Genomic DNA, 12,773 nt, shown 5'->3' on the forward strand with positions numbered 1-12,773 from the left:
TCATCTTCTGCAGCTGTACTTTTCAGCCTGCTGCAGGTTGTGTACTAATTTATTACAGGTGGGGCATCTTTATTTCAGAATTTATTTCAGACATTTTCATTTTTCTGTTTGGATTACAGACTGCAACACACTTTTGTAATCAAGCAATACTTGCAAATACTTTTACACTGTTACTTGCACATTTTATTACTTAGTGACTACACTGCACTCTTTTGCTAACTGTCATACTTTTATATTTCTTTACAGTTACTGGGAGTGGATTACTGACCTGCCTGGTGGCGCAACCGCACCAGCCTATCGCCATAGGCTCTGCGGTTCGCAGAATGGACACCTGCACCTGTAATATAAATGAAGTAACATTGGAATACACATCTCCATAATATCAGCTAGTTTAGTTTCTTACATACATAATTAAATGTAACTTACTCAGTAGTGGGGCATTGGGCATTTGCCGGGCCTCCTGGATCCAAAGGTTCAATTGGTCCTGCTTGCGTCTCTTCAGGTCCGCATGGTGGTGACGGACCTGCTCACCAGTCCTTGGAATCCCTGTGGCACTGGTGAGATCATGAGCCAACCGGTCCCACGCCTCAGCCCTATATGCTCCCCACAGGACCTGGCCCTGCATGAGTTGGACCTCATGATTGTGGACTAGGAGCCAGACCATGTACCTGGACTCCTCAACGCCCCACCTCTGTGCTCGAAAGCAACTACCCTCACCTACTCCTGTCATTCTGGCTGCAAGTCAGTTCTATAATCGTTTATGCTGTGTATTCCCACCTATGGGGCTTATATAGGCCATTTTTCCCGCACATATCTGTGCTTGGCCATTTTGGGATTGTATCAACTTCACTAAACCTGCATTGTCATGTTCCAGTTTGTATTCATTCCTATATATTTGCTATTATTGCATTTATAGGTACTGCTGTCATGGCTTAGTGGTTCAGTACCTTGACTATGGTGTATAGTATTCTGGATTCGAACCTGGCCACTACTTTTTATTTTTTATGACTGTCTAGACAAGCTGAGGGGTGTGTCTGTGTAAAGGCAGTTTTGATACAGCTTGCTCAACGTTGCCCATCAGTTATCTTGTTTGCGCGGTGCGCAGCTCTGCTCAAACGGGGTACGCTGGTTTACACCTCATTTGGCTATCAGCACGCATATTACGCTCAGCTCAGCTAAGGGCACATAGTTTCAGCATGTTAAACCACTGTTCACCTACGGGCACTCATTTTGCAACTGTTAAACCACTGCTCAGCTACAGGCACTCATTTTGCACCAGTTAAACCACTGCTCACCTACGGGCAGATGTACTCACCCTGTTAAACTGTAGCTCAGCTATTAGGCACATCTGGTATTTTTTTATTGTTTTGTTACCTCACAGTTCTTCAATATAAATGGGCTATTTCATTACATTTTACATAAATGTGATTTTATGTGTACATGTTTGTCAGGGGCTTGTTTCGTGCTTATTTTGCTAAAAAAAAAAAATTGGTGTTGTGGGGGATCGAACCATGAATGCCTGCTCTTCAGCCAACATCTCTACCGCTACGCTATTGCTTCTTGGCTTACTTTGCATATTTAGTTTTTATATGCTTTCCCACTGACTGCTAACTGTAACTGCGCTACGGGCACGCCCGCACAAACGAGCGCACTTTCGGGCAAACATCTTTACGATTTAAAAAAAATTTATAACATGTTAATTTTATATTTTCTGTTCATAGTCTGTGGGGACATGTATTGTGTTGTGTTTATTCACATTTCCATGGACTCTGTCTTGGGTGTTTACTTTGGGCACTTTTACTCTTCTGGGAGCGTGTCCGCTTACAGGGCTCGGTCTACGGACACGCTCCCTACTGTCTTACATGGACCGTGTTAGCCTTAGGTGTGATTCAGCATGCTCTCATTAATATGCAGAGCATGCTGACATCACTCCGTTTAACTGCAGCCTCCGTGTAAGAGTTATAACTCTTACACGGAGGCTTCGTGAATTGCCCACTAATAAACTATTTGCTTATACAGGACCTGATATAGATTACAAAACAGAAGAAAATTCAAACAGTTAATATAGTAGCATGGTCCTTGTGCAGAATTGTATATAGTTCATTAGGTAGGGTCTATATTAAATCATCGAAGACCCTCACTGACAAACGGCATTTCATCGGAAATGCCGTTCATCAAATTCCACTCTTGTGGGGGGCTATGCAACCCCGCACCACCCCGCTAATTATATATACCAACTCTGAGATCGCACTACAGTGAGGAAAGGGAAAACTGTCTGATCTTCACTGTACAGCGATCTCAGTATGAACAGTTCAATGAATGGCATGCTTGATGTAAGTGCACCGAAAATGCCATTTGCTGAACTGCATTTTTGCTGATTAAATATAGACCCCATTAGGTAGCAGTTCCAGTCTAGCAAAAGAAGTATTCCTAGAAGTGAGAGACAGTTTTACTATGAATCCCTTAACATTAGTAAGCTAGGAAGAGTGATAATAAATGAGAGGTGGGTTCCCCCCAGGAAGTTGTTATTCAAAACACTGGTGCCCTAAAATTTGGCCATAAGAAAATATTGTGACAGGGAGATGTACATATATGCTATGCAGTAGAACAGAGCTCAGCTTGCAATATACAACTGCACATACTACATCTGTATGTTTCTGCACATCGCAGCTCTCTTAGAGATCTCAAAAAGGAAAACAAGATCAGAAATCTTGTCACCTTAACCTTAAGTAGCTGGTGTAGAAAGGTGTAGTTAAAGAATGCAGGTGTGGAGCTATTTGGGCTGTGACCAATGAGAAAAATAGGCCATATTTAAATAATAATGTTGCAGGGCCTGGTAGAAAGTAAAACACATATGAGGAATGATATCAGAGCTCAGTAAGCTGAGGCAGTATCAGTAGGTCTCATGTGGTAAACTAACAACTAACTTTCCAAGATAAGTGAATAATAAACTGCACAGGTCAGAAATGGAGATTTAATTTACTAGAGGAACTCAGGCATGCATTACACAGAAAGAATGAATGAGTGGGCATGAGAACTAATGGTTCTGCTGGACCGAGGCACAGGGAACTAATCTAAGGGGGCAGCTAAAGCCAACACATTCTGGTTAGGCTTATAGATGCCCTTGGGCAGATAGCCTAGTACTTACCTATGAACCTACGAACCTATGAGGCTAAAGATGGGTGAGCAGCTAAGGTTGTTGTGAGAAATGATAGGAGAAATAAATATAAAGAAGACGTTGCTCACAGGTACTGCCACCAGTAGCAAACTCATTCATGAAAAAATAAGATCACAAAGGGGGAACGTAGAACATAAGATTAGTAGTGTAGAAATTAAACAAATAGAAACTGAAGTTATGGAATACTTGAAAAGTAAAGGATTTAGTGTAGAAAGTCTAACACAGGTTATGTCACACCATGATGGAACAATGAGTCCCCAGGTAAATTAGAGAAACAGGAAGAGCGGAAGACATCTGAAGAAGAAATATGGACATGGGAAAGAAAAAGAGGTTAATATGGTGCAATATTTATGCAAAGGAGAAAGCAAAATGAATGAATACTAAAAAAGCAGCACCAAAGATATTTGAAGAGAAATATAGGCAAAAGCATCCATATATGGATAATTTCATAAGACAAAAAATAGGAAAACAAAGGGGGAAGTAGAAAAGAGATTTAGTAATGTAGAAGTTAAAGAAATAGAAACTGAAATTATGGATTACCTACAAAGTGAAGGATTTAGTGTAGAAAATCCAACTCTGGTAACATCAAAGTGTGACAGAACAACAAGTCCCCAAATTAAAAAGAAACAGGTGGAAGAGGAAGCATCTGATCACTTGTCACATGAAGATACTCTGGAGCATGAAACAGTGGCAACTCTGATGCGGTCAATGTTCTGGAGTGATAGATCAGTGAGTTCCCATATGAAAAAGCAACTGACGACACAGGATGCAGCTGAAGAGTATATGTCACAGGAACATACCTCTCAACCGTGCTGAATTACTTGGTTTTTATCGAGTTTTGGGGTTCAAATGAAGGGGTGCCACAATTCCCGAGTGGCACCCCTTCATTTCTGATTTTTTTTCTTTTTGTTTTTTTAGTTTTTTAATTTCCGTGACTGTTGGAGCTGACGTCATCACGTACGCGATGATGTCAGCTCCCTCAGGGATTCCAGCCTGAGCGATGACGTCTGCTCCCTCTACCAGCCTGTCGGAATTGAGCTCAAGGAGCTCACGCATTTCTGGCTGGCTGATGCTTCAAAATGCGAGCGGGAATGGCTGGCCTGGCTGCGGCGGAAGAACTTGTTGGATTATGGGGAATAGAATATAAGGAAACTACGGATGTGATGCTGCTACTGCAAATGTGAGCGAGAATGGCTGTTTGGAACTGGCTGCGGATGCGATGTAGAATGGTAAGGAGTGTGTGTGTGCGCATATGCCAGAGGGAGGAGGGGGAATATTTATCTGTTCTATCCTTGTATCATTGTAGAACACGTTTTCTGTTTTTGAAATGCTAACGACATATATCACAGGATCTCCAAATGGTTTCTGCTGAGTCCTTTATAGAGAGAAGTGGGTTTATGTTGTTTTCAAACACTCTATGTGATTAGTTCCTGTGATATGATCCATACCACTAAGGTGGTATTTCAAATTAGAGCACTGTAGAAGATCATACCACTGAAAGTTCCCTACCCTCAATACTGCACTTGTGGGTAGATTTACTCATTTGAGGACAAGAAGTCTTTTAGCCTGTTGTCAGTTATCTAGACTGTTTTCCTGCAATTACAACGCACACTTTGTTGTATGCTTTCATGGCTGAAGATAGCACTTAATTATACCCCATGGCAGATTTTTCATTGCGTGTTATTTACTACAGAATACAAAAGCAGAAGGTAAGAGAATGAAATTTGAAGGTACAGGAAAGAACTTCTATTAGTGAAAGGGAATGGTAATGGCTGCACCCCAGTTTTAGAAATGCTTTAGATGCTTAAAGTGTTATGAAGAGACACAAGACAGTTTGATTAGTGCAATATGTCACAGGACTGGGAGAAGCAAGCATAATTTTAAACAAGGTGTAGTAAATACAAATATTACAAAGAGAAGAAGTAAGTCAGCATTTGGATACTATGGAAACATACGAGGTAAAGCAGCAGGCATCAAAACATGAAACGCTGTTAGATATACACAAGTGAGTGTACAGAGGATTAACAAAAGGAAATTTACAGAAGAATTAAAACTACAGGTTTGCAGTTACCATGATAAGTTTCATGACAATCCTACAAATAATGCCTCATAAATTGGAAAAGGGAGAAAACGTTATCTCTAAGTGGTGTCATTATCTACCAGCATTTGTATCCATTTCTTTCTCTCTTTCTCTCCTTTCTTAATGTTATTCCTGAAATCCTTGCACAGAGCTTGTCTAGGGTTCCCTCAGACAAAAAAAGAAACTGAAATGTCTTTCCACCAAGACCCCTTAATGTCTGCAGCACCATGGAATATAGATAGTGGTATGAAACTGCAATAAGCCTAATAATGCAGAAATAATTTTCTTGGCATCACTGTATATAATTTTCATTGTAATACATATAAACAAGGACTACAAAGCTAGCAAAAATAAAGAAAAATATAACGGATCACAGCATCAGTGGTAGAAAAATAAACTCAACCAAAATATAGTCAATGCTAACAAAACAGGTAACATTCTTAGAGAACACAGTACAGAACAATATTTATTTAAAATAGAGGTCAAATAATTCCTTTTATGTAGCTGAATCAAAACAAGCTTCCCACTCTGACTTCCATTCTCCACCCCTTCTGTTATTGGTCAATGTAAGTTATTTCGGAACACCTGTCTTTAGATGGTGACATATGAAAACAGAGTAACAAAGTCAACAACAAATATCTGGAAGCAAGTGTTTGACCTCTTGTTTTGTTTACATTAATGACCTGTGATTATCTAGTTGACCAGCAGAGTCAGAAATGCTTGTGATTTTCCCAGCAATTAATTTTTCTTCAGTTGTTTGTGTTACAGCCATTCTGGTAATGATTTAAATAAAGTCAGAGTTGCATTCTGTGTCTGAGAGCTTTCACAATCCCAGTATCATGAAATGTTTGGCCAAATACTTTGATTTATAAAAGAAAAAAGCCTACCAGTCTATGTAACTTATTTAAGCCTGCTAGGTTATATGAGCCCACCACCACTTGTGAGCTTTGCCCAGGTTTTTGTTCTCAGAGTTGAGAGCTAAAGTGAGAACTGAATTTGTATTCCCCCCGTGTTTTTTCTGCTAAGAATTGAGAGCTGTGGTGAGAAGTGAGAAATGAATTCACTAAATGATAGCCAGTAAGTTTCAGTCTTCTTCTTCTTCAGGAAGCTGCTGATTCACCATAGTGGTATGTTGCTCTGACTGTAGTTCATAGGGTCCTCCTGGGTCCAAAACTTACTAGTGAAATGCATGGTGATAACACAACATTTTATTCTAGCAACTTTACAAAATTATACAAGCAATGTTTAAAATGTGTCCCTACTTTTTGATCTTTTGCGCCTCCCCCCCAAAAAAATGAAATTGAAAATAATTGCGAGAAGCTGCGCAAAGATGCCTATGGCTTACACTGCTGTCATTCTATTTATAGTCTGGGTGTGGAAGTAGACTTTTACGATGGAAATGTTCTGAATTGGGCAGTTTTGTCATTATTGGTTCATGCATTTTGTTTTATTGCCTACAATACAGTCTACTGGAAAAATGTTCAAACAATAAATTTAAAATGCGCTCTAACAAGTGTGCTGTATTATACAAGGAATACAAGAAAGTCAGGAAGGTGTATCAAAGAAAACATGTATGTTTCTTGTTTTGTGTGCAAGTGGTCAATGATTTGAAAACAGCCCAAAGATAATCTCTAATCACCACTGGCCAGATGGATTTTCTTTGAATATGGTGTGGGTTTCAATGCTGTTTCAATGAATGTGAGTTTCAAGGGCAGACACATTTTAATGCCAAGTCTATTTTCATTGTGAGACAGTATTGCTTTTACCAAATGTCTATTAGTGCTTGTGCATTGTTGTGCTGTAAAAATAAAATCCAAATAATCATTGTAGAAGTAAAGCAGTATGCATACATTAGTGTTTATGGTAAATGGGGTGAAATAGCCAGGCAATGGGACATTGGAATGGCTGCAGGGGGACACTGGTGCCACATTTTGGTTGCCTGTTCTTCAGTTACGTTTAAAAGTTGGTGTCCCACAATTCCATTGGAGTGGGAGGGGTTACATAATTGTGTATGTAAATTAGATGTTAATCAGTGTACAGATTTGTACCTATTTTTCATGGGCCTTGTCCAGATTTTTGATGTTTCCAGGTTGAGAGGTATGCACAGGAAGATGGTCTGGAACTTTCTGTAGAATGCCTGCAGGAAACAGAGAATAAAGAATGTGCTCTCAGTTTAGAGGAAAATTATCTAAGGGGAGAGTTGTTTATTTAGTAGAGATAGATAGTCATATTAAGAGCGAAGAAGAAAATAGATTATAGAAAGTCAGTAAAACCCAAAATGTTAGAAGTCTGATAAAACAAATGAACACAGTAATCAAGACTATTAACAGAAATCCATGTGGTATAACAGAAGTAAATGGGATATTTTATTGCAAGGATAAATTAATAACAGATATTGGGCAGGATACACGAAGCCTCCATGTAAGAGTTATAACTCATACACGGAGGCTGCAGTTAAATGGAGTGATGTCAGCATGCTCTGCATATTAATGAGAGCATGCTGAATCACACTTAAGGCCAACATGGTCCGTGTAAGACAGTAGGAGGCGTGTCCGTGGGCTGAGCCCTGTAAGCGGACACGCCCCCAGAAGAGGAAAAGCACCCAAAGTAAACACCCACGACAGAGTCCACGGAAATGTGAATAAACAGAACACAACACATGCCCCCACAGACTATGAACAGAAAACATATAAATAAACACGTTTTATATATTTTTTTAAATTGTAAAAATGTTTAACCATGAGTGCGCTCGTTTGCACGGGCGTGCCCGTAGCGCAGCTACAGTTAGCAGTCAGTGGGAAAGCATATAAGAACTAAATATGCAAAATAAGCCAGGAAGCAATAGTGTAGCGGTAGAGATGTTGGCTGAAGAGCAGCCATTCATGGTTCGAGTCCCCACAACACCAATTTTTTTTTTAGCAAAATAAGCAGGAAACAAATCCCTGACAAATATGTACACATAAAACCACAATTTATGTAAAATGTAATGAAATAGCCCATTTATATTGAAGACATGTGAGGTAACAAAAGAATAAAAAATGCCAGATGTGCTCATAGCTGAGCTACAGTTTAACAGAGTGAGTGCATCTGCCCGTAGATGAGCAGTGGTTTAACTGGTGCAAAATGAGTGCCCGTAGCTGAGCAGTGGTCTAACATGCTAAATCTATGTGCCCCTAACTGAGCTGAGCGTAATATGCGTGCCGATAGCCAAATGAGGCTTAAAGCAGTGTACCCCGTTTGCACGAGCTGCGCGCAGCAAACAAGCTAACCGACGGGCAATGTTGAGCAAGCCGTATCAAAACTGCCTTTACACAGACACACCCCTCAGCATGTCTAGACAGTCATGAAAAATAAAAAGCAGTGGCCAGGTTCAAATCCAGGATACTATACACCATAGTCAAGGTACAGAACCACTAAGCCATGACAGCAGTACCTAGAAATGCAATAATAGCTAATATATAGGAATGAATACAAACTACAGCATGACAATGCAGGTTTACTGAAGTTGATACAATTCCAAAATGGCCAATCACAGATATGTGCGGGAAAAACAGACTATATAAGCCCCAAAGGCGGGAATACACAACATAAACGATTGTAGAACTGACCTGCAGGCAGAATGACAGGAGTAGGAGAGGGTAGTTGCTTCTGAGCACAGAGGTGGGCTGTTGAGGAGTCCAGGTACATGGTCTGGCTCCTAGTCCATAATCATGAGGCCCAACTCATTCAGGGCCAGGTCCTCTGGGGAGCATACATGGCCGAGGCATGGGACCAGTTGGCTCATGATCTCACCAGTGCCACAGGGATTCCAAGGACTGGTGAGCAGGTCCGTCACCACCATGCAGACCTGAAAAGATGCAAGCAGGACCAACTGAACTTTTGGATCCAGGAGGCCCGGCAAACACCCAACGCCCCACTACTAAGTAACATTTAATTATGTATGTAAGAAATTAAACTAGCTGATATTATGGAGATGTGTATTCCAATATTACTTCATTTATATTACAGCTGCAGGTGTCCGTTCTGTGAACCACAGAGCCTATGGCAATAGGCTGGTGCGGTTGCGCCACCAGGCAGGTCAGTAATCCACTACCAGTAACTGTAAAGAAATATAAAAGTATGACAGTCAGCAAAAGAGTGCAGTGTAGTCAGTAAGGAATAAAATCTGCAAGTAACAGTGTGAAAGTGTCTGCAAGTCTTGCTTGATTACAAAAGTGTGTTTCAGCCTGTAAGTTAAACCGAAAAATGAAACTGTCTGACATATATTCTGAAATAAAAATGCCCTACCTTTAAGAAAATAGTACACAACCTGCAGCAGGCTGAAAAGTATAGCTGCAGAAGATGATGAAATCACATGTGTGAAATATATCCCTGTGGAAATACTGAAACATGACAGAAGTGAGACTGCTGGAAAGGATTGTAATAACTACAGGTAAAACATGTCAATAAAGCCTAGAAGTAAGTACCATCCTGAATAGTAAAATGAAAGCAAGTGAGAGAGTGTAAGAAAGTGTCATGAATCCAGCAATACAGTAGTAATAACCCCTGAATAAAGTATACTGCAGTCAAGACAGAATGAAATGCATGTGAGATTCAAAACCAAACAGCGAAATCTGTTCAAAGTGTTGCTGCATCTGGAATGTGTATCCCAAAATCTGGATATGTTGCTCTCAGTCTGAAATATGCAGATAGGATGATTGTCTGATATACCAAACATCCACACTTGTCTACAGCTATATAAAGCAAATGTAGCAGGATGATATAGCTGAACAAAGCTAGATATGAATGTGTATGAAGAACACTAAAATGTATATTGATGTTGCAGTAACAGTCCTATCACCAAGTTGAAATAGTTATCATATAGGAAACTGTAGTTAGAACAGTAGTGTGTATATAACTGTAGCTATTAGAAATGTACAGCATATGTATTGTTATTTGAAGGTGTTAATATTACTTTCTTTATCCCACCCTATAACCACATATAACCCATTCCACGTGAAAATGGTATGTGCAATCACAATTAACACCCCTGGACATTTGCCCAGTTGGGTCATATATATTTGCATGTCCGTTGATGCATCTGCCCTGTTCATACATCCGCACCTGATGGCCTGTTGCCATCAATTAACCCTGCATGTTGTTGGACTGTGTATTTCTGTTCAAATTATGCATGTGTTATGCACGCTGTTCAATGGTGTGAATATCTGGGTGTTTGGTTAATGGGAATACTAATGCATGCTGTTACAACTAATTGTGAATGGTATTATATGTCACTAACCCAAACTATCATGGCATAATGCAAAACATAGGACGACAGTGAAGGCGGGTTCCAGCGGACCCACCTCTCCTACCTCAGCTGGTGAGTGCACCTGGCACTAGTGCCGAGTCCGGACCCTCCTCCGGTGGCCCTGTGCCACCTGCGGGTGGAAGCACTGCAGGGGCTGGGGCTCACCCCCCCCTCTGCAAGTGTGGCCAGAGGAGAATCACCACTCACCCTCCGTAGCATCCGGACTGTGGTGGGTAGGGAGATTCGGGACTCTGTTCTCGAGCCCCTACGCCAGCTCGAGGCACGGGTGGCGCAACTAACGGGCATGCCTGTTGCCCCGCCTACACAGCCCCTAGCACAGCCCTGTCCTGGGCAGTGAAGGAACTGTGGCAACTGCCTATGGGTGGGGATATCAGTTCCACTGTTGCCATCTGTGGGCTCATGGGCTCTGGATATCCAAACCTCCATCCCTGTCAATTGTGTAACCCCATCACACGTGTCATACACCGCCCCTGTATGTGTCTTGTTTGTCTTGTCTGTTTACCTACCCAACGTACCTCCCCAGCTGTACCGACTTCCTTCACCTGACATACCACTCTCACCTGAAAAAAAAAAAAAGGGCACTCTGTACCCACAAAAAAATTACGCCCCATACATAGCTGCCCATTCCGCACACATGTCTGCTGGACATGGAACCTATCAATTAGAATTGGCTGTACAAGTATTATTGTTGTCCTGACACCTCTCTTAGGGGTGGAAGGTTTCAAATGTCACACCAAATTACATACATATGCACAGCTGCTGCTGATGAAGAAATGGGCAGCTATGGGCCTTAACTACATCCCTCCTGCACATCCCAAGCTTGTTTCCCTACTGTCTTACCCTCTTTGTGACCCCTTTTTCACCACTTTCCTGTCTCCCCATTTTCTTTTCTTTCAAAGAAAATAGCACGGGTGTGCGCCAGAGTAAGCACCGTTAAGCGGTTGTAAGCAAGTGTGTGCTTGTGCGTGAGCTCCACGCAAACCAGTGCTAACCCGGTTACAACTGCTTAAAAGTGCCTTAGTCACTTTGATTGACAGGTCCTGTACTCAGTTCAAAAGCAAAATAAAATCCCACTGTCAGTCCCGAACCCAGGACCTTGGAAACACTAGTCTGTACAACCTACCACTAAGCCATGACTCTTATACAAAAATATTGTGCTAAAATAAATATAAGATGTAATAGTAGGGATGAATGTAAAGGGAATATAGGATGTGTAGTACACAAAGCATGTCATTTAAAATAACTGTCAAAACTACTGGATTTCCATAATAGTAGTGTGTGAACAGAAACAGCCATGCTACATATATAAATGTATGCATATGCATATATATATATATATATATATATATATATATATATATATATATATATATATATATATATATATATATATATATATATATATATATAAATATATATATATATATAGTTGTAGGAGTCAATGTGCATACACACTTGCTACAGGGAACATGAGAAAGGAATGGAGAATTGTGAATATACAACACAGCCTGAATCATGAGAGAGATACTAACCTTTACACTCACAAAACACTGCCCACAGCATACCAGCATGGTCCCCGCCCTCACAATCTGAAAGGGCAATGCCTATCCCACATACCCTTTTATAGCACTGACCTGAAATCACAGTGAGAACTGCAATCAGTACACAACTGGCTGTATGCAATTAGCAAATGCTGGCTTACAATTGTTGCAGAGGCCATCACATGGACCTATGCAGATACCTACAAAAGCATCCAGTGCTAACACTCCCCACATGCAATACATTCATTGCATTGTCTGTAAGCAGACAGAGCGAGAAGTGAGAGAGAGAGAGAGAGAGAGAGCAAAAAAAGAAAATAAAAAATTAGACACTGTGACTCTGTCACCCGAAGCTGTCAGCACTGACAGTAGCAGCAGCAAACAGAAGCTGTGGTAACGCAACCAGCTGCAACAAACAGAGGTAATGCAAAGTAGCAGGTTAATAGTGTGCATACTGTGAACCCTCCAAATGTGTCATAGGTCTGTATCCATAGGTATGTCCATGTGATATGTTGTGTGTACGTAGTTCCACCAAAAGGGGATGACCATACATTACATGTCAATCAGTCTTAGGCCATGATCCTGGCAGCAGTTGTCTGTGCGTTGGCCAAGCAATGGCTGTAGTGACTGCTTTGAAAGGTCAGCCAGGTTCAAAAGTCAGGATCAGCC

Source organism: Protopterus annectens, chromosome 1.part0 (genome assembly GCF_019279795.1).
Source record: "Protopterus annectens isolate FY-2018-M chromosome 1.part0, PAN1.0, whole genome shotgun sequence".
NCBI lineage: Eukaryota > Metazoa > Chordata > Ceratodontiformes > Protopteridae > Protopterus > Protopterus annectens.